This window comes from Ursus arctos, unplaced genomic scaffold (genome assembly GCF_023065955.2).
Source record: "Ursus arctos isolate Adak ecotype North America unplaced genomic scaffold, UrsArc2.0 scaffold_6, whole genome shotgun sequence".
Lineage (NCBI taxonomy): Eukaryota > Metazoa > Chordata > Mammalia > Carnivora > Ursidae > Ursus > Ursus arctos.
In genome coordinates this window covers 25406546-25429821 of record NW_026623078.1, presented here as the reverse complement: position 1 = coordinate 25429821, position 23276 = coordinate 25406546, and the positions used below count along the sequence as shown (strand labels likewise).

Below are 23276 nucleotides of genomic sequence, written 5' to 3'. Positions count from 1 at the left end.
GAATTGATGAATTCATCAAGACAAGATGCTTTGCCCTTCTCAGCTTATTTATTTTCGAGGACTTTACACTTTTAGGAGCAAGACAGAGGGAAAAATTATAGAGCTGATTTGTTGAAATTATAGATTAGTCCCTGCTATGGGATGCCCAAAGCATCCCTGTTTCTTGTCCTTTCCAGCCTAGTTCTCCAGCTGCTGTTTTATTTAGTGAACCATGCCAGATGCTTCCAAAAGTTATCATTTTGCCATTCAGAGCCAGTTTTTCTTGCTTTTCACCAAAAGCTTTAACTGTTCTCCCACATGAGTGAGCTAAGTAGAATCATGCAAATTGTCACCACTCACTAAATAGCTAAGGTCCTTGAGTGTGGGAAGACATTTTCATATATATATATATATATATATATATATATATATATATATATAGTGTCTAAAACAAATTCCTGAAACATAACGTACTATAGACTGTGTGTGTCCCCCATTCATATGTCCCAAATTCATATGTTGAAATCTAATCCCAAATGTGCTGGTATTTGGAGGCAGGGTCTTGGGAGGTGCTTAGATCATGACGGTGGAGTCCACATGAATTGAATTGGTACCCTTATAAAAGAGACCCCAGAGAGCTCTCTGGCCCCTTCAATCATATGAGAACACAGAGAAAAGACGGCTGTCTACAAACTAGGAAACAGATCCTCACCAGATTTGCTAGTGCCTTGATCTTGGATTTCCCAGCTTCCAGAACTATGAGAAGTAAATTCTGTTTTTTATAAGCCACCCAGTCTATGGCAGTTTATTACAGCAGCCTGAAAGTACTAAGAAAATACATAATTTATTTTTTCCAGATTTCCATGCAGAGCTTCTGGCTCCTCTTATTTAAAGATGACACCTATCTCTCTCCTCCATCTTACCCCCATGTTTCAACTTCTCTAATTTCAGCACCTTTTAACCTGAGAAGATCAGGAGCTCAGACTGTTTCTCAGCAAATACTCAATAATCAAAACTATTCTGAGAGAGTTGGTGTTAAATATAGTGCATCATATTAATAATATGCATACCAAATACTTATAAAGAATTATTTCAAAAGAAAAACATGTGTCATAGTTCCCTTAGCCTGGGATGGAAATCTACATAGAATGATAAATGTAGCCCATAATACATTGACATAGCTAAGGAAAACTGAGGTTTTTTAAAATATAAGTTAGCTTCAGAGAAAGTAAGAAGATTATTCTGAAACCATTCTGGGTATTGTCAGTTACCAAAATAGCTTGAACAAGATTTAGGAATAAGTATTTCTTTAAGGGAATATATTCCTTATCTGCAAAATAAGATTCAGATGTAACATTAAAAGACGAACTAAACTTTTCAACACCAAAAATAAGGGGAAGAATTTGGTAATACTATTTTGGAGAATTAAAAACAATTTTGTAACCCTTATGGGCGGGGGGGTGTTCTATTTATAACTATTATGTCTATCATAGAAAAATGGAAAATACAGAAAGATACTAAAAAAAATTATCCATAATTTATAACAGGAATCTTTCTACTATATGTAACAGGAAAACCCAATTAAATTTGCTTAAGCAAAGAGGGGATCTATTGGCTCCTAGAACTGAAAACAGCAGGAATTGAACTAGCTTCAGGTGCTAGTTGACTTGAGGTCAAAGGATGTTATGAGGACTAGATTTCTGTCTCACTATCTCTCACTTTCGCCATGTATGAGCCTAACTCCATTCTCAGGTGGGCTACCTCCTGAAGGCTGCAGAATGGCTACACTCCAACTACTCTAAAGTTCCAAATCTATGGGAAAAGAAAGACTTTGCAACCCTGAAGGCTAAAACCAGAGCTTCATATTTGAGTTGGCTCCAAATGGGCCTGGCTTTGAATCCCTCACAAGTTCGGCACTGACTAACTCAGGGAACCAGTGGTGAAGCCCTCTCCAAGAGCACAAGGGATGCCATAGTGGAGATCTTGACACTATAATGAGAACTGGGGCTCATGATGGAAGGAGAAAGAATGGGAATGGAAATGAGTCACAGATGTCTGCTCCTGTGCTGTCATCTTTGAAATATAACAACCATCAACATTTTGTTATATGTGTGTGGACACACCCATGCACAAGCTTGTAAGAAATTAGAACATTTAAAAATTGATTTCTAGAAGCCAGAGAGCAAATATAAAATTCTGTATTACTCCATTTATATGAAATTCTTAAAAAAATAAATCTAAAGCAAGGTTAGTGGGTGCCTGGGGCTAGAGGTGGGAAGATGATGGAAATGTTCTATGTCTTGGTTATGATGGTATTTATGACTGGTACATTGAAATTTTCCTCAGCCAAAACAACTTTAATATAATAATACCATACTGGTCAGGGACCATTGTGACTGATACCAAGTATAGCAGGGACAGAGTTGGTTAGAAAAGTCAGTTTCACATTTACATGACAATGTAGCATATATATATATATATATACACACACACACACACACACATCTGGTTCAGATTTATTAAGAATAAAATATCTGGCATAAGAGAAAGTTTCTACGAATGCTACTAACTGTTCATATTTGATTTCTTTTTTCATTTCATAATGGCTAAACTGCGTTTATTACTTAGAATGTCTCAGTACTCTTACTACAATCCCCTCTTTTAACTGGGAGGGGATTTGGGGGGATTTAACTGGGATTTTTGTGATCTTATACTTCAGGGCACGAAGCACTCACAGGATGCTACAGTGAGATGTGCTGGACACAAACATGAGAGGTGAGCTCTGTGATCAAAGAACAACAAGATCTGTTTCTTCCACATACAGCAATGAAGGTTATTTCTCAACTATGTCTCCTTGGGAACAGGGCTATGTTTATTGTTGGTAGTATAAAATATTTATGTGATATTTGAAATGATCAAAAGTCTCCAAATAACTTGTACAGGATGTGTCTTTCAATGTCTTGCCTACATAGAGTGGCATTTTAATATACATTTTAGAGATGGGGGGGTCTAAGCATCATTGGGTATCTCAAAACCAATAGAGGGCCTTGATTCTAGAACAAGGAATTATTAATGATTATTCATGGTTCCTTCCAAGAAATAGAAAATCACTGTGGACTTGGAATGAGACAGAGTTTTCAGCAGAAACATTTTTCACTTTAAGAAATATAACTTTGGCAGAGTGGCAGAATGGATTGGTGTGCAGAGAGAAAAATAAAAGATGGAGAAAACAGTTGGGGTGTATTGCAACAGGTCAGGCTTGAGGTAACAAGGGCCAGAACAAGGACTTAGCATTTCCAAGTGTAGGTGTAAATAATAATGGTGAAAAACACAGTCTGATCTGAATGCATCAGTACAGACAAAGATTTTACTCTGTACTCCTTGTTCACTGAATCAGGGCAAAAGTTACAACTGAAGTGGGACATAGCAATGGCATCACCATGGGAAAACCAGGTTTCAGTTATAGGAAAGGGAAAGCAGGTAGACAGTATGAATATATTCTTTCAGCAAGTTGGACAAGACAGAAAATTTCAGGTATGGAGCTAGAAATACCCATTTGGTGGCAGACCCTTTCTAAAAGTTTGAGAATTTTAGGCAGATGGATTCCAGGCAATGTGATGACAGCCAACAGATGGAAGTCTAGGTTGGGCAGGTGACATCAGCATGGTTTAGGAAAGTAGAAAAGTGAGGGCGCCTGGGTAGCACAGTCGTTAAAGCGTCTGCCTTCAGCTCAGGGCGTGATCCTGGCGTTCCGGGATCGAGTCCCACATCAGGCTCCTCCGCTATGAGCCTGCTTCTTCCTCTCCCACTCCCCCTGCTGTGTTCCCTCTCTCGCTGGCTGTCTCTCTGTCACATAAATAAATAAAATCTTAAAAAAAAAAAAAAAAAAAAGGAAAGTAGAAAAGTGTTGTCAAGATTAAACCCAAAAGGGGGCGCCTGGGTGGCACAGCAGTTAAGCGTCTGCCTTCGGCTGAGGGCGTGATCCCGGCTCTATGGGATCGAGCCCCACATCAGGCTCCTCCGCTATGAGCCTGCTTCTTCTTCTCCCACTCCCCCTGCTTGTGTTCCCTCTCTCGCTGGCTGTCTCTATCTCTGTCAAATAAATAAATAAATCTTTTTTTTTTTTTTTTAAAAAAAAAGATTAAACCCAAAAGGTGAATGTGGGAGCCAGCCACATGTTGAGATACAAGTAGCAGTCTACCAGGCAGATCTGCTGTCTGATGGGGCAGGACCTGTTCTAAGTGACCAGTACAGTTGGCAGGTATTTGACATAAGGGTTCCAGCAAGAGCAATAGGGCCCAAACTACTGGAACTAGAGAACAAAGGTGGAAAGATGGTTAATGCTCAACTATGAAAATTAAGACACAAAGTCAGAGTGGGGTTGGCTTAATGCTAAAACATTTGAATATTGAAGAAAAAAGGACAAACTGGCCACAGAGTCTAGAGCCAGTGGTCAAGTGGTCCTTTCCATGGATAGAGAAGTAATATAAAAGGTAAAGAGATACTGGAGTGCTTTCTGAAGTATTTCAGGGAGTAATTGAGATCAAGGGGTAGTTAGGTCAAAATGGAAAGGGGCTCCTAAAGACCTGATGAAAAGAATTAGATGTGACAACTGTCTAAAGTCTAATTGAAGAAGAAAATATAACTTCTCAAAAGATAATTAAAAAGAAACTTCTCCTTTCTCCTCACTCCATAACATTATAATAGGAAGGAAGGAAGGAGGTAAGGAGGGAGGGAGGGCGGGAGCGAGAGAGGAAGCAAGGACAAGGAAGAGAAAGGGAAGGGAAAGGGTAAGGGAAGAGACCTTCTTTCAAGAAAGAGGCTCAAGGAGTTGCATTCATGATGTTGCTGTTGTTACTATTGTACTCTTGGTATCACATGATTTCTCTTTATCGTCTGGACCACCTAGTGTTTTAATCATGCAATTTTTGTCAAGTATAATTAATTCTCTTCTTGAAGACATCTTGAAAACTTTTCCATTTGAATTTGAACCAACAATTTCCAGGCTTTCTCCATAGTATCCATCATTCTAGATTCCCTTTTGTTATACTTCTGGATTATGCCCACTAATTTGGATTGCTTGTCTTTCTTTTTCATGTATACATTTTTTCATTTTTCTGTTACTTTTCTTGAAGTGGTAGTGTCTAATAAATTTATGAATTATTACAAATCCAAAACTGATTTCACTCTGCCCTCACTCGTAATTGGTGATTTGGTTAGGGTCAAAATATAGTATTAAAGTAATTTTCCCTTGGAACTTGTATGGCATCATTACTGTTCTTCCAGTATTCCAGCATTGCTGGTTCTCACCAGCAGATCTCACATTGAAAGTATTGCTCCATTTTCTTTAGAATCTAGTGACACTAATGACAAATTTGATGTTGATTGGAGTCTTGTTATTGTGTAAATAACCTGCCATTTGTTCCTTTTAGATGTTTGCTTTATCCTTAGGGTACTGGAATTTCACAAGAGTGGAACTGAGTGTGGATCCTTTTAAAATTATTATTCATTCTTCTTGATGCTCTGTGAGTCCTTTCAACATGAATATGGGTCTTTCTTTATCTTTGGGAACACATCTTCCTATAATTTCTTTGAATATTCTCTACTTTCTTTCTCTCTCTCTCTCTCTCTTTCTCACAACTCTGATTGTATGGATTAGTTTTAACCTCTTTACTCATCTTTTGTGTATTGGCCCATACCTCTTGGTCATTATGCACTAAACTCAGATTTCCTAGATCTTTTCTTACAGATTTCCTGCTGATTTTTTTTTAATTGCAGCAATTTGTATCTTTCTTAACTTTCTCTTTAGAAGTAACTTCAAATTTACAGAAAAGTTTGCAAAAGCAGTATGATAAACATCTACATGTCCTTTACCCACATTTACCAATTGCTAACATTTTGCCCCAGTCATTTCCATGTATGAGCACATAGCCTCTCCATGTATGTATGCATGCATATATGTATGTAAGTGTAAACCAAGGAGAAAGGCCTGGGACAGTTTCTTCCCCTACAGCCCTCAAAGCAAACCAACCTTGCCAACACCTTGATTTTGGACTTTTCCTCCAGAACTGTGAGACAATAAATTTCCATTGTTTAAGCCTCCTAGCTTGTGTTACTTTGTCTAGCCAACTAATATAGCACTCAATGTCCATTTGCCCCTTAATTAGGATGTTACTTTTGATGATCCAGTGAAGATGTTGTCTTATTTCTTCACTATATAGTTAGTTTCTCTCTAGCAACTCATAACCAATCTGTAAGAATATGATTTAAGACCATGTAAATATCCTTCCTTTTAAAAATATTCCCTTCTCAGATTTAGCATCTATTCATGATTACTGCCTGAATCAATCTTTACCATTTTGGTCCCAAGCAATAATTTTCCTACTCCAGAACTTTCTCTACATTTACTCATTGGAAGTCATTCTACTATAAATAAGAGTTCTCTTTCCTTCGGCATGTTTTTATTTATCTGTTTAGAAAGCACACATAGAATCCTGTTTTTTTGAATCTAGAATTCATTACTGTCTTCATTACTTTAGTGACCAAATTGTTCCACATTTCATCAGTTGGAGCACCTTTATGTGTGTTGGCTCTTGTGTCCTTTTAACATGCCTCCATCATTTACGAAAAATATTTTCTTGTTTTTGGCTTAACAAGACATTCTACTCATTTTGTACTTTCCTTTCCCCAGCTCTGAAATCAACTATTTTTCTGAGGAGCCCCAGTACTTCTAGTGGGGAGTGGTATTATAGAGCAAGATCTGAGTACTAGAGGTAACTGTTACTACTGGAATGTCTCTGCTTCTAGGATCTTTCAGCAGATAAAGCTGGAACACACACATACATGTGCATGCACATATATGTACATGCACACATATACATACACATACATATACGTATTTTAGAATTCATGAGTTTTCACCAACATCCCCATTCTAGTTTATCACAAGGATCTTCCTTGCCTTCTCTCTTTCCAAACATGTGTGACCTTTCTTCCTGGCTTCCAAAAATATCAATAAATTTAGTTATTTGCTTGATCCTATAATAAAACTATTACAGAATTGCTTCACCCACCCTACTATAAAAAATAAACCTAATAAAATAATTCTGTATTTGCTTGCCATTTTTCACACCATCTCCACCACCATGAGGGTTCATGGTCAAACACTGTGTTCATAAATTACTGAAATATATGTACACTAGTTTTTGTTTTATAGATCATTATCTTTCCAAATCTCTCAGAGCATTTTAACAAGATTTTTTTAAAATTTCTCTTCTGATTGTCTATTTTATCCAAGGCCAGTTGTCTTTTTCTTTTGTGTCTTTATTGTCTTTGAAAATGAATGATTGTTGTCTATTCTCATTCATGGATAAAGGGCTGAGTTGTTAATGTGATATACAGCATGGATGTTCTGAATATGCACAGTCTAATTTTCCTACTAACTGCCTTACCTGAATGGGAGGGTTGACTATAATTTCCACGTACATGAATGCTACCTGTCATTTGACGAGAGAGGATACCCCACCAAACCCCCATCCCCACCAAACACCAACAAAAAGGGCTTTACTTTGGAGTGCTTATATCTAAACTCAGGTCCCTAGCTCTTCCTCACACAAATCGGCTGACATTTTTAGAGATTGCTACCATTTTATCTTAGAAACTATCAGAATGCATTGAGGAGATGATGGCAAGTGATGGGGGTGATAGCCCAAGCTCAAAATACTTCTTTAGATAACTCTTTAATAAATCACCTATTATCTTATCTTCCTTCTTACCAGCTCTTGATCTGTAGTTTTCCTTTTTCTTTCTTTCTCTTTCTTTCTCTTTCTTTCTCTTTCTTCCTTCCTTCCTTCCTTCCTTCCTTCCTTCCTTCCTTCCTTCCTTCCTTTTCTTTCTTCCTTCCTTTTCTTTCTTTCTTTCTTTCTTTCTTTCTTTCTTTCTTTCTTTCTCTCTCTCTCTTTCTCTCTTTCTCTCTTTCCCTAATTGTCTATGGTTTTTCCATGGCTGTGACACTAGTTTCTACCTCTACTGTAGACACTTTCTTAATATCCTTTTGAAATTTAGTTTCTGCTCTAGTTTATTTTTCAATATCCCGCCTTTGGTTTTGCATCTCAAGAAACTTTCTTTAAATCGAAGTATAGTTGGGGTGCCTGGGTGGTGCAGTCGTTAAGCATCTGCCTTCGGCTCAGGGCATGATCCCAGCATTCTGGGATCGAGCCCCACATCAGGCTCCTCCGTTGGGAGCCTGCTTCTTTCTCTCCCACTCCCCCTGCTTGTGTTCCCGCTCTCACTGGCTGTCTCTCTCTCTGTCAAATAAATAAATAAAATCTTTAAAAAATAAAAAATAAATTGAAGTATAGTTGACCTATAATGTTAGGTTAGGTTCCGGTGTATAACATAGTGAATCAACAATTCTACACATTGCACAGTGCTCATCATGGTAAGTGTAGTTGATCTCTGATCTTCAGTTGTTCTCTCCTCTCATTTCAGGACAATCATGAATTAATTCTAACTTAAATTTCATTATAGTCATTTCAGTGGAATATATGGAGGGGACAGAGGTCAATGTGAATATCCAGTTGAATAAGATTGTGTAAGTTTCTTTCCTGAGCATAAATAGCACCATGAACTCTGCATGGATGGTGTAGGGTGAGACCATACTACTATGGCAAGTGTTAATGCACATGAGAGTTTGCACCCTGAGTAGGAACAGTGGCTCACAGGAGCTCTAAGTTCTACTGCAGGCTATAGGCACAAGTCATTGAAGGTAGAAGAGCTAATGGAGTAAAAGATGTGCTTGGTTGATTGTCCTGGTCGGTGCAGAGATTCCTAATGGAATGTTTTGCTTTTTCAGTGAACTCATCCCTTTGTATATCACAACATGCAATTCCACCACCCTAGAACATAAAGTGATTTTATATGATGATACAATCATAAGTAGATACCAGGATTTCAGTCTCCTAGTCTTCCCACTTTCTAATACTTCTGTACATAAAGAGCTTCTGAAAACTCTGTTCATCTCACTATGCCAATGATACTCATCTTCCATACTGACAGTATTAGATATGAAAGAGAGTTTCCTGGACTGAATCAACCTTAGGATTCAACTACCAAGAAAAACTAAGCTACTTTTCCTATTTATATATTACTTCTGCACACTGTCATTTTATACCATTAGCAGTAATATTCCATTTTTAAACATCTTTATTAGATTAAGGAGAAGGTTGAATATTTCTCAAAGAGCATTCATGTTAATGGGATTTTACTTTTTGAACTACACTTTAAGGATTTCATGAGAATCACTTCAATTTTTTAGCATTAGCTGTAAAAACTGAAAGATCCTAGAAAATGAAAGCTATTTTTCTTCATAGGTATTGGGAGAGAGGGAATTTTAACATTTAGTAATGACCAAAACTCATTTAATTGCCAAATGATTCTGCATTCATTGTATAACAAGAACAGGAGAGACTTGAGCTCTCCTCAGGCTCTCCTATAGCATTTTTATCTCTGCATGTTGCTTTATGCCTGCTGCAGTGATTAATCAGCAATATTGTCCATTCTCCATTTCATATTTCCTTTTTTTAAATCCCTGTATGAAGTTTCTAAATGTTCATTTCTTTATTTTTTCATTTGTTCTTGAGCCTGGCCTTCTACTGCTTTGCAGATTTCTCATTAGTGGTCACACATAAAAAGTTTGCTTCAGGGAAACTCAAGCTCAGATTAGGAATAATTTTCTTTTTTAAGAATCTGACTCCCATTCCCCTTGCTCAGTGTCTTTTGTGGGGTATATTTATGTTTCTTTTTTGTTTGTTTGTTTTTGATTTGTAATGTGACATATATTAACTTGGATTCACATTGATAGAAGAAAGACTTGTCACTTTCATAATCATACTTTCAAAAAAGTATGCTAAGGAGAGGCTCTCAAGCATGAGTTTCTAATGCCATCTAAAATTCTGTTTGATTTATCATCTCTTTCTTTTTCTTTTTCTTACCTATTTACCTGTCACTTAGCATGCTTTAAGGGTGAAAGTTTCCAAAAGACTGAAAGAACAGATAAGGCAGATATGAAGTTGATGGGAGCTTGCCAAACTCCAGTGAAGTCTTTGATATAAATAGAGTTCAAAGAAAAGTGGAATTTAGAATTTTGAAACTTAAAAATGTCATAAATGTAATGAATAACCTTCTGACTCAAATAACCTTCTGTAATATTTTATGAAGACTACTTGGGTGTAGGACAACCCACTCATTCTATTATGTACTCAACTTTATGGAAGTATGGTTAAAAACATGGGTTTTATAGTCAGAGAGCCCAGGGTTCAACTGTAACTCTAACACTTATTACTTATATGATTTGGAGTATGTTACTTAATATTTATGAACTTCATTTTTCTAAGGTGTAAAATGGGATGATAATAATAGTAATAATAATAATATTTATTTCATGGAGTGATTCCAAGGATTGAATTAGATAATGTATGTAAAGTGCTTAGCAAAGCGTTTGATGCATAGTAAGTGGAGTAAAATATTAACAAACACAAAGAAATAGTTTTTGAATAGTATTTCTATACTATTAAAAAAAAGTTTGTGAAATTGCTTCCCTTATTTATTTGTTACTCCAGTATCTTTACTTTATGACTGGAATTTTTACTTTCTAGATGTAACATCTAAAAATACTTAATAAAACATTTTTATAATTCTTTTGGAATATTAAATAAGCCTGTGAGGAAATGTGGGGAAAACAAACAAACAAACATGTAGAAGAGGAGCAAAGCAGAAACATAAGATGAGGGAAGAGAATGAGCACCAAATCTGCGGGATGCTTAGGAGCGACCCCCATCCTGAAGCCTGGAGCTTCAGGGCACAAGGGGGGTGGGGACGAAACCTTGGGCCTTTGTAGAGAACGGAGCTGGATCAAAGGTCATTGACTTAAAGTCAGGATTCTGGAGGAAATACACTCCAATGAACAGGACAAACTAGGAGAAAAAATAACCTTTCAATGAAAGCAGTTGTCAAGAAGGTTTTCAGTCTTTGTTGTAGATACAGGTAAAAAAAAAGAAAAAGTTTTCCCTGAGATTTCTTAATCACCGGCCAGACTTCATACGGATTTAGGGTCTGATCTGCAATCTTTTCGTGGTTCTAAAAACTGTGAACCAAAAACTATAATTTAAAGTATATCCAAGTTTATAATACCGTGGGTAATGGTAAGAGCACACATATGTACTCCTTGAAGAATACCTACTTATGCCCAGATTTAAAGAATTCTCAGAAAAACTACCAACAAATACAAGTTCACAATAAAAAATATCCTAAAATCCATCAGAAAATAAGTCACCATGAATGAGAGTCAGAAAAAACAACCAAAAACAGAATCAGACCTACAAAAACATAAGGCACTAGAATTTTCAAATTGCGAATACAAAATAATTATGCTAATGTGTTTAAAGAAAAAAAATGGAACAAAACAGGAGCAAGAAACTATAAAAAATAAGGACTCTACAGGCAATATAATGGCACTAAATTCATATTTTTTTTCAATAGTTACTCTCAATGTGAATGGCCTAAATGCTCCCATGAATGGCATAGGGTTTCAGGGTGGATAAAAAGATAGGACCCATCCATATGCTGTCTACATGAGACTCATTTTGAACCTAAAGATATATCCTGATTGAGATTGAGGGAATGGGGAAATATTTATCATGTCAGCAGACCTCAAAAGAAAGCTGGGGTAGCAATTCTCATTTTAGACAAATTAGATTTTAAACCAAAGACTGTAGTAAGAGATGTAGTGGGACACTATATTATACTTAATGGGTCTATCCAACAAGAAAATCTAATAATTGTAAATATCTATGCCCCCAACATGGGAACAGCCAACTACATAAGCCAACTGTTAACCAAAAGAAAGAATCATATTGATAATAATACATTAATAGTAGGGGACCTCAACACTCCACTCTCAGCAATGGACAGATCATCTAAGCAGAAGATCAACAAAGAAATAAGAGCTTTGAATGAGCATTGAAACAGATGGACTTTGTAGATATATACAGAACATTCCACCCTAACACAACAGAATACTCATTCTTCTTGAGTGCACATGGAACTTTCTCCAAAATAGACCACATACTGGGTGACAAATCAGGTCTCAACTGATTCCAAAAGATTGAGATTATTCCCTGCATGTTATCAGACCACAATGCTTTGAAATCAGAACTCAATCACAAGAAAAAATTTGGAAGGAATTCAAACACTTGGAAGTTAAAGAGCATCCTGCTAAAGAATGATTGGGTCAACCAGGAAATTAAGGAAGAACTTAAACAATTCATGGAAATTAATGAGAATGAAAACACATTGGTCCAAAACCTATGGGATACTACAAAGGCGGTCCTAAGGGGGAAATACATAGCCATTCAAGCCTCTTTCAAAAAAGTAGAAAAATCCCAAATGCACAAGCTAACCTTACACCTAAAGGAGTTGGAGAAAGAACAGCAAATAAAACCTAAACCAAGCAGAAGAAGAGAAACAATAAAGATTAGAGTAGAGATCAATGAAATAGAAACCAGAAATACAGTAGAGCAGATCAATGAAACTAGAAGCTGGTTCTTTGAAAGATTTAATAAGATCAATAAACCTCTGGCCAGACTTATCCAAAAGAAAAGGGAAAGGACCCAAATCAATAAAATCATGAATGAAAGGGAAGAGATCATGACTAACACCAAGGAAATAGAAACAATTATTAGAAATTATTATCACAACTATATGCCAATAAATTAAGCAACCTGGAAGAAATGGGTGCATTCCTGGAAACTTAAAAACTACCAAGACTGAAACAAGAAGAAATAGACAATCAGAATAGGCCAATAACCAGCAACAAAATTGAAGCAGTAATCAAAAACCTCCCCAAAAACAAGAGTCCAGGGCCAGATGGAGTCCCACAAAATTCTACCCAGCATTTAAAGAAATCATACCTATTCTACTAAAGCTGTGCCAAAAAATAGAAACAGAAGGAAAACTTCCAAACTCATTCTATGAGGCCAGCATTACCCTGATCCCAAAACCAGACAAAGACCCCATCAAAAAGGAAAATTACAGACCACTATCCCTGATGAACATGGACGCCAAAATACTCAAAAAGATCCTACCCAATAGGATCCAACAGTACATTAAAAAGACTATTCCAGGATGACTAGTTATTCCTGGGATGCAAGGGTGGTTCAACATTCACAAATCAATCAATGTGATAGATCACATTAGCAAAGGAAGAGCCATATGATCCTCTCAATTGATGTAGAAAAAACATTTGTCAAAATACAGCATCCTTTCCCGATTAAAACTCTTCAACATATAGGGATAGAGGGAATATACCTCAATATCATAAAAGCCATCTATGAAAAGCCCACAGTGAATTTCATTCTCAATGGGGAAAATTGAGAGCTTTCCCCTTAAGGTCAGGGACACAACAGAATGCCCACTCATCACTTTTGTTCAATATAGTACTAGAAGTCCTAGCTTCAGCAGTCAGACAACAAAAGGCATCAGATCGACAAAGAAGAAGTCAAACTCTCTCTCTTCACAGATGACATGATACTTTATGTGGAAAACCCAAAAGACTTCACCCCCAAATTACTAGAACTCATACAGCAATTCAGTAATGTGTCAGGGTACAAAATCAATGCACAGAAATCAGTTGCATTTCTATACACGAACAATGTGACTGAAGAAAGAGAAATTAAGGAATCGATTCCATTTACAATAGCACCAAAACCATAAGATACCTAGGAATAAACCTAACCAAAGAGGTAAAGGATCTATAGTCTAGAAACTACAGAACACTAATGAAAGAAATTGAGGAAGACACAAACACTCCATGCTCACGGACTGGAAGAGTAAACATTGTTAAAATGTCTGTGCTACCCAGAGCAATCTACAATTTCAATGCAATCCCTATCAAAATACCATCGACATTTTTCACAGACCTGAAATAAACAATCCTATAATTTGTATGGAAACAGAAAAGACCCAGAATTGCCAGGGGATTGTTGAAAAAGAAAACCAAAGCTGGGGGCATCACAATGCCTGTCTTCAAGCTATATTACAAAGCTGTGATCACCAAGACAGCATTGTATTGGCACAAAAACAGACACATAGATCAGTGGAAAAGAATAGAGACCCCAGAAATGGACCCTCAACTCTATGGTCAACTAATCTTCAACAAATCAGGAAAGAATATCCAGTGGGAAAAAAGTCTATTCAATAGATGGTGCTGGAAAATTGGACGGCTACATACAGAAGAATGAAACTGGACAATTCTCTTACATCATACACAAGGATAAAATGGATGAAAGACCCAAATGTGAGACAGGAATCCATCAAAATCCTAGAGGAAAACATAGGAAGTCACCTCTTAAACATTGGCTACAGCAACCTCTTTTAAGATATGTCTCTAAAGGCAAGGGAAACAAAAGCAAAAATGAACTTTTGGGGCTTCATTAAGGTAAAAAGTTTTGCACAGCAAAGGAAACAGTCAACAAAACTAAGAGGCAACCCACAGAATGGGAGAAGATATTTACAAATGGCATTATGGATAAAGGACTAGTACCCAAGATCTATAAAGAACTTCTCAAACTCAACACCCAAAAAACAAATAATTCAGTCAATAAATGGGCAGAAGACATGAACAGACACTTCGCCAAAGAAGCCATACAAATGGCTAACAGACACATGAAAAAATGTTCAACATCACTAGCCATCAGGTAAATACAAATCAAAACCACATTGAGATACCACCTTACACCAGTTAGAATGGCAAAAATTAAGAAGACAGGAAATAACAAGTGTTGGTAAGGATGTGGAGAAGGGGGAACCCTCTTACACTGTTGGTGGGAATACAAGCTGGTACAGCCACTCTGGAAAACAGTATGGAGGTTCCTCCTGACGTTAAAAACAGAGCTACCCTATGACCCAGCAATCGCACTACTAGGTATTTACCCCAAGGATACAGACGTAGTGAAAGAAGGGGCACATGCACCCCAGTGTTCATAGCAGCAATGTCCACGATAGCCAAACTGTGGAAGGAGCCAAGATGCCCTTCAACAGACGAATGGATAAAGAAGATCTGGTTCATATATACAATGGAATATTACTCGACCATCACAAAGGATGAATACCCACCATTTGTATCAACATGGCTGGAACTGGGGGGGATTACGCGAAGTGAAATAAGTCAAGCAGAGGAAGAAAATTATCATATGGTTTCACTTATATGTGGAACATAAGAAATAGCACAGAAGACCACAGGGAAGGGAGGTAAAACTGAATGGGAAGAAATCAGAGAGGGAGACAAACCATGAGAGACTCTGGACTCCAGGAACCAAACTGAGGGTTACAGAAGGGAGAGGAGTTGGGGAATGGAGTAACTGGGTGATGAGTATTAAGGAGGACTTGTGTGGTGATGAGCACTGGGTGTTATACACAACTAATGAATCGAACACTACATAAAAAACTAACCTTGTACTATATGCTGGCTAATTGAACATAATAAAAAAATTTAAAAAAAAAACAGATTTTTTTTAAGAACCAAGGAGAAGTTCTAGAAATGAATGACATAATAATTTAATTTTGGAGCTATGTAGAATGGTTAAACAGCACACCTGGGATAAGAATTAGGAAGCTTGAAGGTATTGGATAAAATCGCTCAGAATGCAGAGAACATAGACAACAAAGAGACGAAAGATACTGAATGTAGATTAGTAGAAATTGAAGACCTAATAGGAAGCTGTACCCTTTATATCATTTGGGCCTCTCTTTCCATTACCCCTACAACCCTAGAAGTAGAGGCCAACTTCTTGCTCTCACTCAACTCTGAATTACTATCGTCTATATAGCTTCTTAGCATTCCTGTTACCTCTATAACCAATTTACTGTATTAAATTCCCTGTACTGAGAGATTTACAGTGGTGTCTCTTTTCCTGGATGGATCCAGAATGATAAAAAATATTGACTAAGTTTTAATTTTCTAAGTTAAATATGCAGGTTATGAGTTTAAGAGTAAACATGGTGGAAAAGGTTGAAGGAGGAAAGAGCTCCCCGTCTATTTAAAAATAGACACGAAATAAAAGGGGAAATAGGACAGAAAAATTAAGAAAAACAAAATGCACAAAATAAAATGGTATGGGTAAATACATATATATTAGTATTTACAATACACTTAAATGATTTAATGAAAATAGTTGAACTCTTCAGTTAAATGGCAGAAAATTTCATATATGGAGTCAGAGTTCAGCTATATGCAAAAAAGGAAATGACACATCAGGGGCCCAAAGAAAGGTTGAAAAGAAAAGGATAGAAATCATTATATAAGGCAAATACCAACCAATAGAAAATTGGGGTAGCTATACTAATATATGTAGTATTAGGCAAAATAGAAATCAGGGCAAAAATACTCTTGCTATGAGAAAATGCTTTGTTATGATAGAAGTTTCAGCTTACCAGAAGGATAAAACAATTCTAAGTTCTTTTGTACCTGATAGCATAAATTCAAAAATATAATAAAAAAGTTATAGGAGAAATGGGCACATTCACCATTACAGAAGGAGATTTTTGGCATATCTCCCATAATGGATAGAACAAGTAGATTTTTTAAATAGGTAAACATAATCATGAATGTCATGATTAACCAGCTTGATCTAATCGACATACATAGAACCCTAAACAACAATTGAAGAATACCTGTTTTCCTCACACATGGAACATTTCTGAAAACTTCTACATCTTGAATTATCAGGCCTCAGCAGAAACACTGCTCCGTAGGATTCTATGATTTCTATCAGCTTGCTGAGTTGTTTTTGCTACTCTATAGACTGAAATGCCAGGGGCCACCCTTGTGCAATCTAACTTGTTCAATATTTTTCAAACTGTTATACATAATATCTAATCTCCCTCAGTCCCTGATGTTCTCACAGATGCTGAACAAAGTTTTCCTCTGCCCTTCCTTTCACAAACCACCTCTTGAGAGAGATCTAAAATTGCCCATTTTAAGTAGATTCCCAGGAAGTCCTAGCCAGCGTTCATCTCTCAGTCATACAGATGCATCTAGAACATGTTTATTCGCTCTTAAAATCACTTAAATTCCCCACCCTGCAAATTCAATGAAAACTAAATTAAAAGATAGTTTTTTGTTTAGTAATTTGCTTTTCATATACATGACTCTAAAAATTTTTATGAGCAACAAATGTGTTTTTCTTCTAAAAAAAATCTTCAAATACATAATCACGTAGTATATAAAAAATAGTTTTGAATGATACAAAATGTCCGTATGGTAACTGATGTTATACAAGTCATAGAAAGCCCTCCCAGGGATTATGCCATCTGCCTATGTGACAGAGATTAGGGACAGTTGAGAAACCTCCCTGTCCTTTTGTAATTCTTTGTTTGAGAAGTGACAAGATGGCTAAACAGCTAAGCAGCTAACTGCAAAAGACCACCATGTCCCTTCATACTCTGAATTAAGACCTGTCTTCACTGTTCCTGAACAACTCTCATGTTTTATAAAATCCCAAGTTTTGTCCATCTTCTTTGAGACATTTATCATAATGAATGTTCTCTCTGTTGCAATGGCCTGAATAAAATGATCTCCTTAACTGTCTGGAGCATTTTGTCTTTCAGGGTTTGGTGCCGACTCAGATAGTATTTGTCCCTGCCTCAGGATCTTGTTTCCTGTGACCAGGTAATGGGACTCCTTCAGACCTTTTGTGCTTCACTCCTGTGTGATGATTCAGGGACCCAAAGTGAGCTCAGTTCCTAATCCTGTATTCTGGACTCTTGTCCATTCATAACGTGATAAAGATTTGATTTGATAACTTTTGAGTACTTGCTTCATATCTGGTGCCAGATTCTTCTGGTTTCATGGTCTGATCATTTTGCAATTTCTGTAAATGTATGGTTTATGGTTGAAAGACAACAACGAATCTGATGTTAATCTTTTCTGTTTATCTTTCCCTGTCTTGAGCTAAAAACAACTAAGAATTTGTACCCACTAGTAATAAAACCCTATTTATTTATTTATTTATTTATTTATTTATTTATTTATTTATTTATATGTTATGTTAGTCACCATACAGTGCATCATTAGTTTTTGATGTAGTGTTCCATGATTCATTGTTTGCACACACCCAGTGCTTCATGCAATACGTGCCCAACTTATACCCATCACTGGGCTAACCCACCTCCCTACCCCCTCCCCTCTAAAACCCTCAGTTTGCTAAAACCCTATTTAGACCAGTGATACTTGTTTCTGTGTTTATGATTGACCCATGGCTGAATTTTTTACAAGAAATTTATAAGCTCTCCATTTGTGTCTGTTTGTATGTTTATATATCTGTAACTCAGAAAGGTCTTTACCTCTCATTGTGTAAGTATGTAACATTTTTCTGTCCTTCATGGTATTAATAAATTAGATCATAAAATCTCTTAAAGGAGCCCTACTCTGATTGACTTAGTGATAAAAAGCACTTATGTAAGCTGAATATTCCTAAAAATTTCCAGAGACTAAGGAAATTAAACCTCAAATATTTTCAAAGTTAAAAAAGAGGTATCCTTATAGAAATGAACCCAGAAATGTTTTAAGAATTCAAGTGCACATAATTTAGGTAAATCGTTGGCGAATAAGACTCATTTTGATTTAATTAAAAGCAGCTACATATTTTCTACTAGATCAAGGTTAAGTATAATATACATGTAGACTTTTTTTCTATTTAGGTATGTTTTTCCTAAATATATGCAAGTTTGCTGAATGAAAAAAGATACAACTTGTACTAAATGTTTAAGATTATGAAAAATGTGAATATGTTTAGCCAAAATTGAATCATAATTTTGACAAATTTTATTTCAACCATGTTGTAGACACTCTTGCAAAGAAAAGATGGACATCCACCCAAAATGTGGTTCAGATTGGAGACTGATAATGCCACAAGAACACGAAGAAGGTAGGAATATTACTCACATTAGGAGACTTTCTGGAGACAGCAGGGCAGGCCAGCCAAACAAGTCCAAAGTGGCTTGAAAGAGAACAAGGAGACTGGCGTGGATCTTTTATGGTGGTTAGAGAAAGGGGATGGAGTGAAGTTTCCTACATGCAGGCAGGGACATGGCATGGTTGGAACTCCACGCCAGTAGCAAAAGAGGAATCATCTGGTCTTTCCTATCAACTTGCCTAGAGCAGTCAAACATCAACTTAGTCACACTCCTAATTACAAACAGTATCAGTGTTTTATAATATGTCAACTTGAAGAAATTTCTAAGATTTTTAATTAACTTAAGACCTTGTATTGATATTAAATTGAGTTAATCAATCAGTATTTACTAGATGCCTAGATCATTTCTAAGTAAGACAGAATACCGAAGCATTAATTACTAAGTGTAATTTTGCTTATATTTTTGCCTCTTATTTCTATGGTATAGAGAGAGTATGTATTTGGGTCTGTTAATGAACATGTTCGTTTTTGCCACTTTGAGAAGTTGTGCTATAAGGGATGTGTTTGTGTTAAGGAAATGAGAGTAGTTTTGCCCTAAGGTAAAATGACTCGTTGCTCCAGAATAAGAAGAAAATGTAGGACCAAACCCAAATGAATGCAGAAATTCATTGTGGAAGGTGTGCTGGAATTTTTTTTTTTTTTCTTTTTGTAATGGTCACAGCTGACTAATTTTGTTGGGTGTATTAGTTTCCTTTTGCTGCTATAGCAAATTACCACAACCAAGTAGCTTAAAGCAGTTCAAAAGTCCAAAATGGGTCTCACTGGGCTAAAATCAAGAGAGCCAGGCTGCATTCCTTCTGGACATTCTAGGAGAGAATCCATTTTCTTTCCTTTTCACCCTTGTAGAAGATTCCTAGAATCCTTGGTTCACTGTCCCCTTCCATCTTCAAAGCCAGCAATAACCAGTTAGTCTTTTTCATATTATATCATTCTGACACTGACTTCTCTGCCTCTCTCTTCTACATTTAAACAGCCATTGTGATTATGTTGGGTCCACCAGATAATCCAGGATAATCCTGTTATTTTAAGGTCAGACAATTGGTAACCTTAATTCCCTCTGCAACGGAATTAATTCCCTCTTCTCATGTAACATAATTTATTTACAGTTTTCAGGAATTAGGAAGTGGACATGTTTGAGGGGCCATTTTCCTGCCTACCACAATGAATTAATTATAAGATTTTCAAAAAATTTCATAACAGGGTCATCTGGGTGGCTCAGGTGGTTAAGCACCTGACTTTTGATTTTGGTTCGGGTTATGATCTCAGGGTCGTGAGATGGAGCCCCGTGTTGGGTTCCATGCTCAGTGGGGATTCTGCTTGAGATTCTCTTTCTCCCTTTCCCCCCTCCCCCCATGCACTCTCTCTCGCTCTCTCTCTCAAATAATAAATAAATAAATATTTAGAAAAAAAGATTTTTAGTAAGTGTTATACTGGTACAAAGACAGAATTTGGTCTTCCCAGTTAATGTGGAAAAATTTTCTTGGATTATTGGCCTACTCTAAGAAGTGGTTGTAAAAGACTATTCTTATCTTATGTGTAATCTGTCTAGATTACTGTCCCGATCCCTATTAGGATTCTAGGTTGTCTGGCAGCTGACCCTTTCTCTCAAAATATGAAGAAGCCCTGTGAGCTGAAACCTGAGGACTTGCTATAAACCTCAAAACACTCACTACCACAGCAGACCATGCATGAGCCAGAGTTCCTTATGGATGTTAAGGGAGAGTCCTGTCTGGGCCACTACGTTCTCTCCTTCTTCTTTGAGACATTCATTAATGAACATTATCACTACTGCAATAGCCTGGGTAAAACATTTCCTTAATTGTCTAGTACATTTTATCTTTTTTTTTTTAAGATTTTATTTATTTATTTGACAGAGAGAGAGACAGCGAGAGAGGGAACACAAGCAGTGGGAGTGGGAGAGGGAGAAGCAGGCTTCCCGCTGAGCAGGGAGCCTGATGCTGGGCTCAATCCCAGGACCCTGGGATCATGACCTGAGCTGAAGGCAGACGCTTAACGACTGAGCCACCCAGTTGCCCCTAGTACATTTTATCTTTCACAAAAGCAAAATACCATCCTTAAATTGCTTATTTTCCAAGTTGACTTTTGCTTCACCTGGAACCCCTGCTCTTAGGGAGAAGTGTAGCTTGATCAGTTGTTCAGAGCATGGGGTCTGGAGCAAGTCTCAAGTTTTGGCTCTGCCATTCATACTGTGTGACCTTGGGTAAGGAATTTGATCTTCCTGTGCCTCAATGTACCTGTCCATAAATGGGGATGATGATGGTGGTGATAATGATTGGGATGACGATGGTGATAATGGTGATGGAGATGATGATGATGATGATGGTGATGGTGATGATGATGAGGAGGAGGATGATGATGGTGACGGTGATGATGGAACCTACCTCACAAGGATGTCATGAAAGGAGCTCAGAACAAGTGCTTGGTTCAGACTGCTATACATACATCTGCTATTCTTATTTGAGGAACATCTAAGGCTCACCACATCCTAATATTCTGGGGAAAGTTTATCCATTCTTCTGAACTGAAATTTCGTGCTCACCTTTAACCTCAGGGCTTGCATAGCACATACATTGTAGGAGAATAATAAATATTGAATAAATTAATGGAAGATGGGTGAATGGATGGATTTTTGGAGGAAGAAAGAAACTATGGGTGAGGAGGCAGGTATTATTATAAGCAAAAGATGTCTAGTTTTCATCAACTGTAGTATTTCTTTACAGTTAAATGAGCAATTTGAATTCTAAGCTCTATCTCACAGATGTGTCATTTATTCTCAGAAATCAAATTTAATACATTTCTTCAAGGAAGTGTGTGCTACACAGGCAGCTGATATGATCAAGATCACTGCACTCCATGTTCTGGGGTCAAGGCGTGTGAGGCGGTGTGACCTAACTTCAATTAATGACAGCTGTCTCTGGAAACCTGGTTTCTTTCCTTAGGGAAACAGTATAAATTAAAGTCTAGCCAGATTGAAATGCGTCACTGCTCAACTGAGTACAGAAACTTGAATTCACACTTTGATTTGTCAGGAAGACAGAAATGCTTTCAACATAGAATCAGCCCCATCATTCTTCACACCAAATAGAAATATGCAGACTTATCCAGGTACCTAATGTGGCAAATCTTTTTAAACTTTAAAACAGACAGAACTGTATGTCATTTTTAAAAATTAAGCTGTAATGTGATATTCAGCTTATGTTCTGAAACAAATCAATATTCCAGGCAATGAGCCATAACTCTTGCTATATACTGCCCTCCAGTGGATTCCTGTCAGACATAACCTCTGAGCATTATTTAAAATAACCGATAAGTAAGCTTTCTTTTCAATGGGATGTTATATCTTTGACATAAACTTTAAAAATGCATTTAAAAATACTAAATAATCCTCAAAACTATTTTTAAAAATCACTTTGTTTTTAAGTTATCTGATGTCAAGGTAAAGTACTTATTTCCCCCCAGAGCTTGGCTCTCCCTCAGGAGTTTGCCATAGTGTTGATTTATTTCTGTTTTGGCCAATGTCTTTAGTGGTCCCTCAGCCTACTACTACTTCTAAATTCATTCTGGGCAAAAGAGGGATGGCTTTATACTTGTCAGCAGAAACTCACATAGCTCCTTTAAACACTGCCTTGACACTACAGGGCAAGCAACCGTTTCTTCTCATTTTACAAACAAAAGTCACAAATCAATGCTAAATTTGAGAGTAAAACTGAGATGCTCCCATTTCTGGTGACCCCTGGATGTGTGAAGTTCCAATTTCCAGCACACTGTGATTTGACTTGTTCCATCAGAATTTGGTTTGAAGCGTCTGCCTTCTGCTTGGGTCATGATCCCAGGGTCCTAGGATGGAGATCTGCTCAACAGGGAGTCTGCTTCTCCCTCTGCCCCTTTCCCCATCTCCCACCCGCTTGTACTCTCTCACTTACTCTCTCTCTTTCTCAAATAAATAAATAAAATCTTTAAAAACGGGGCGCCTGGGTGGCTCAGTCGTTAAGTGTCTGCCTTCGGCTCAGGTCATGATCCCCGGGTCTTGGGATCGAGCCCCATGTCAGGCTCCCTGCTCGGGAAGGTCTGCTTCTCCCTCTCCCACTCCCCCTGCTTGTGTTCCCTCTCTCGCTGTGTCTCTCTCTGTCAAATAAATTAAAAAATCTTAAAAATAAAAATTAAAAAAAAATTGGTTTGAAGAAATGTTACCTGTCTTTTCGTGGCTACCCAGTACCTCACTGCCTCCATTTCACTAACATTCTC

At 37.1% G+C, this 23276-nt stretch overlaps 1 protein-coding gene across 1 annotated transcript in view; it reads left to right on the top strand.

Moving 5' to 3' along the window:
* Positions 1 to 2577: 2577 nt before the first annotated feature.
* Positions 2578 to 23276, top strand: part of CPA6 (carboxypeptidase A6) — a 409345-nt gene continuing 388646 nt past the window's right edge. Inside the window, exons 1-3 of the mRNA XM_057307941.1 lie at positions 2578 to 2754; positions 17644 to 17704; positions 18880 to 18962. The gene's annotated coding sequence lies outside the window, so the exon portion shown is untranslated. The remainder of the gene's footprint in view (positions 2755 to 17643; positions 17705 to 18879; positions 18963 to 23276) is intronic.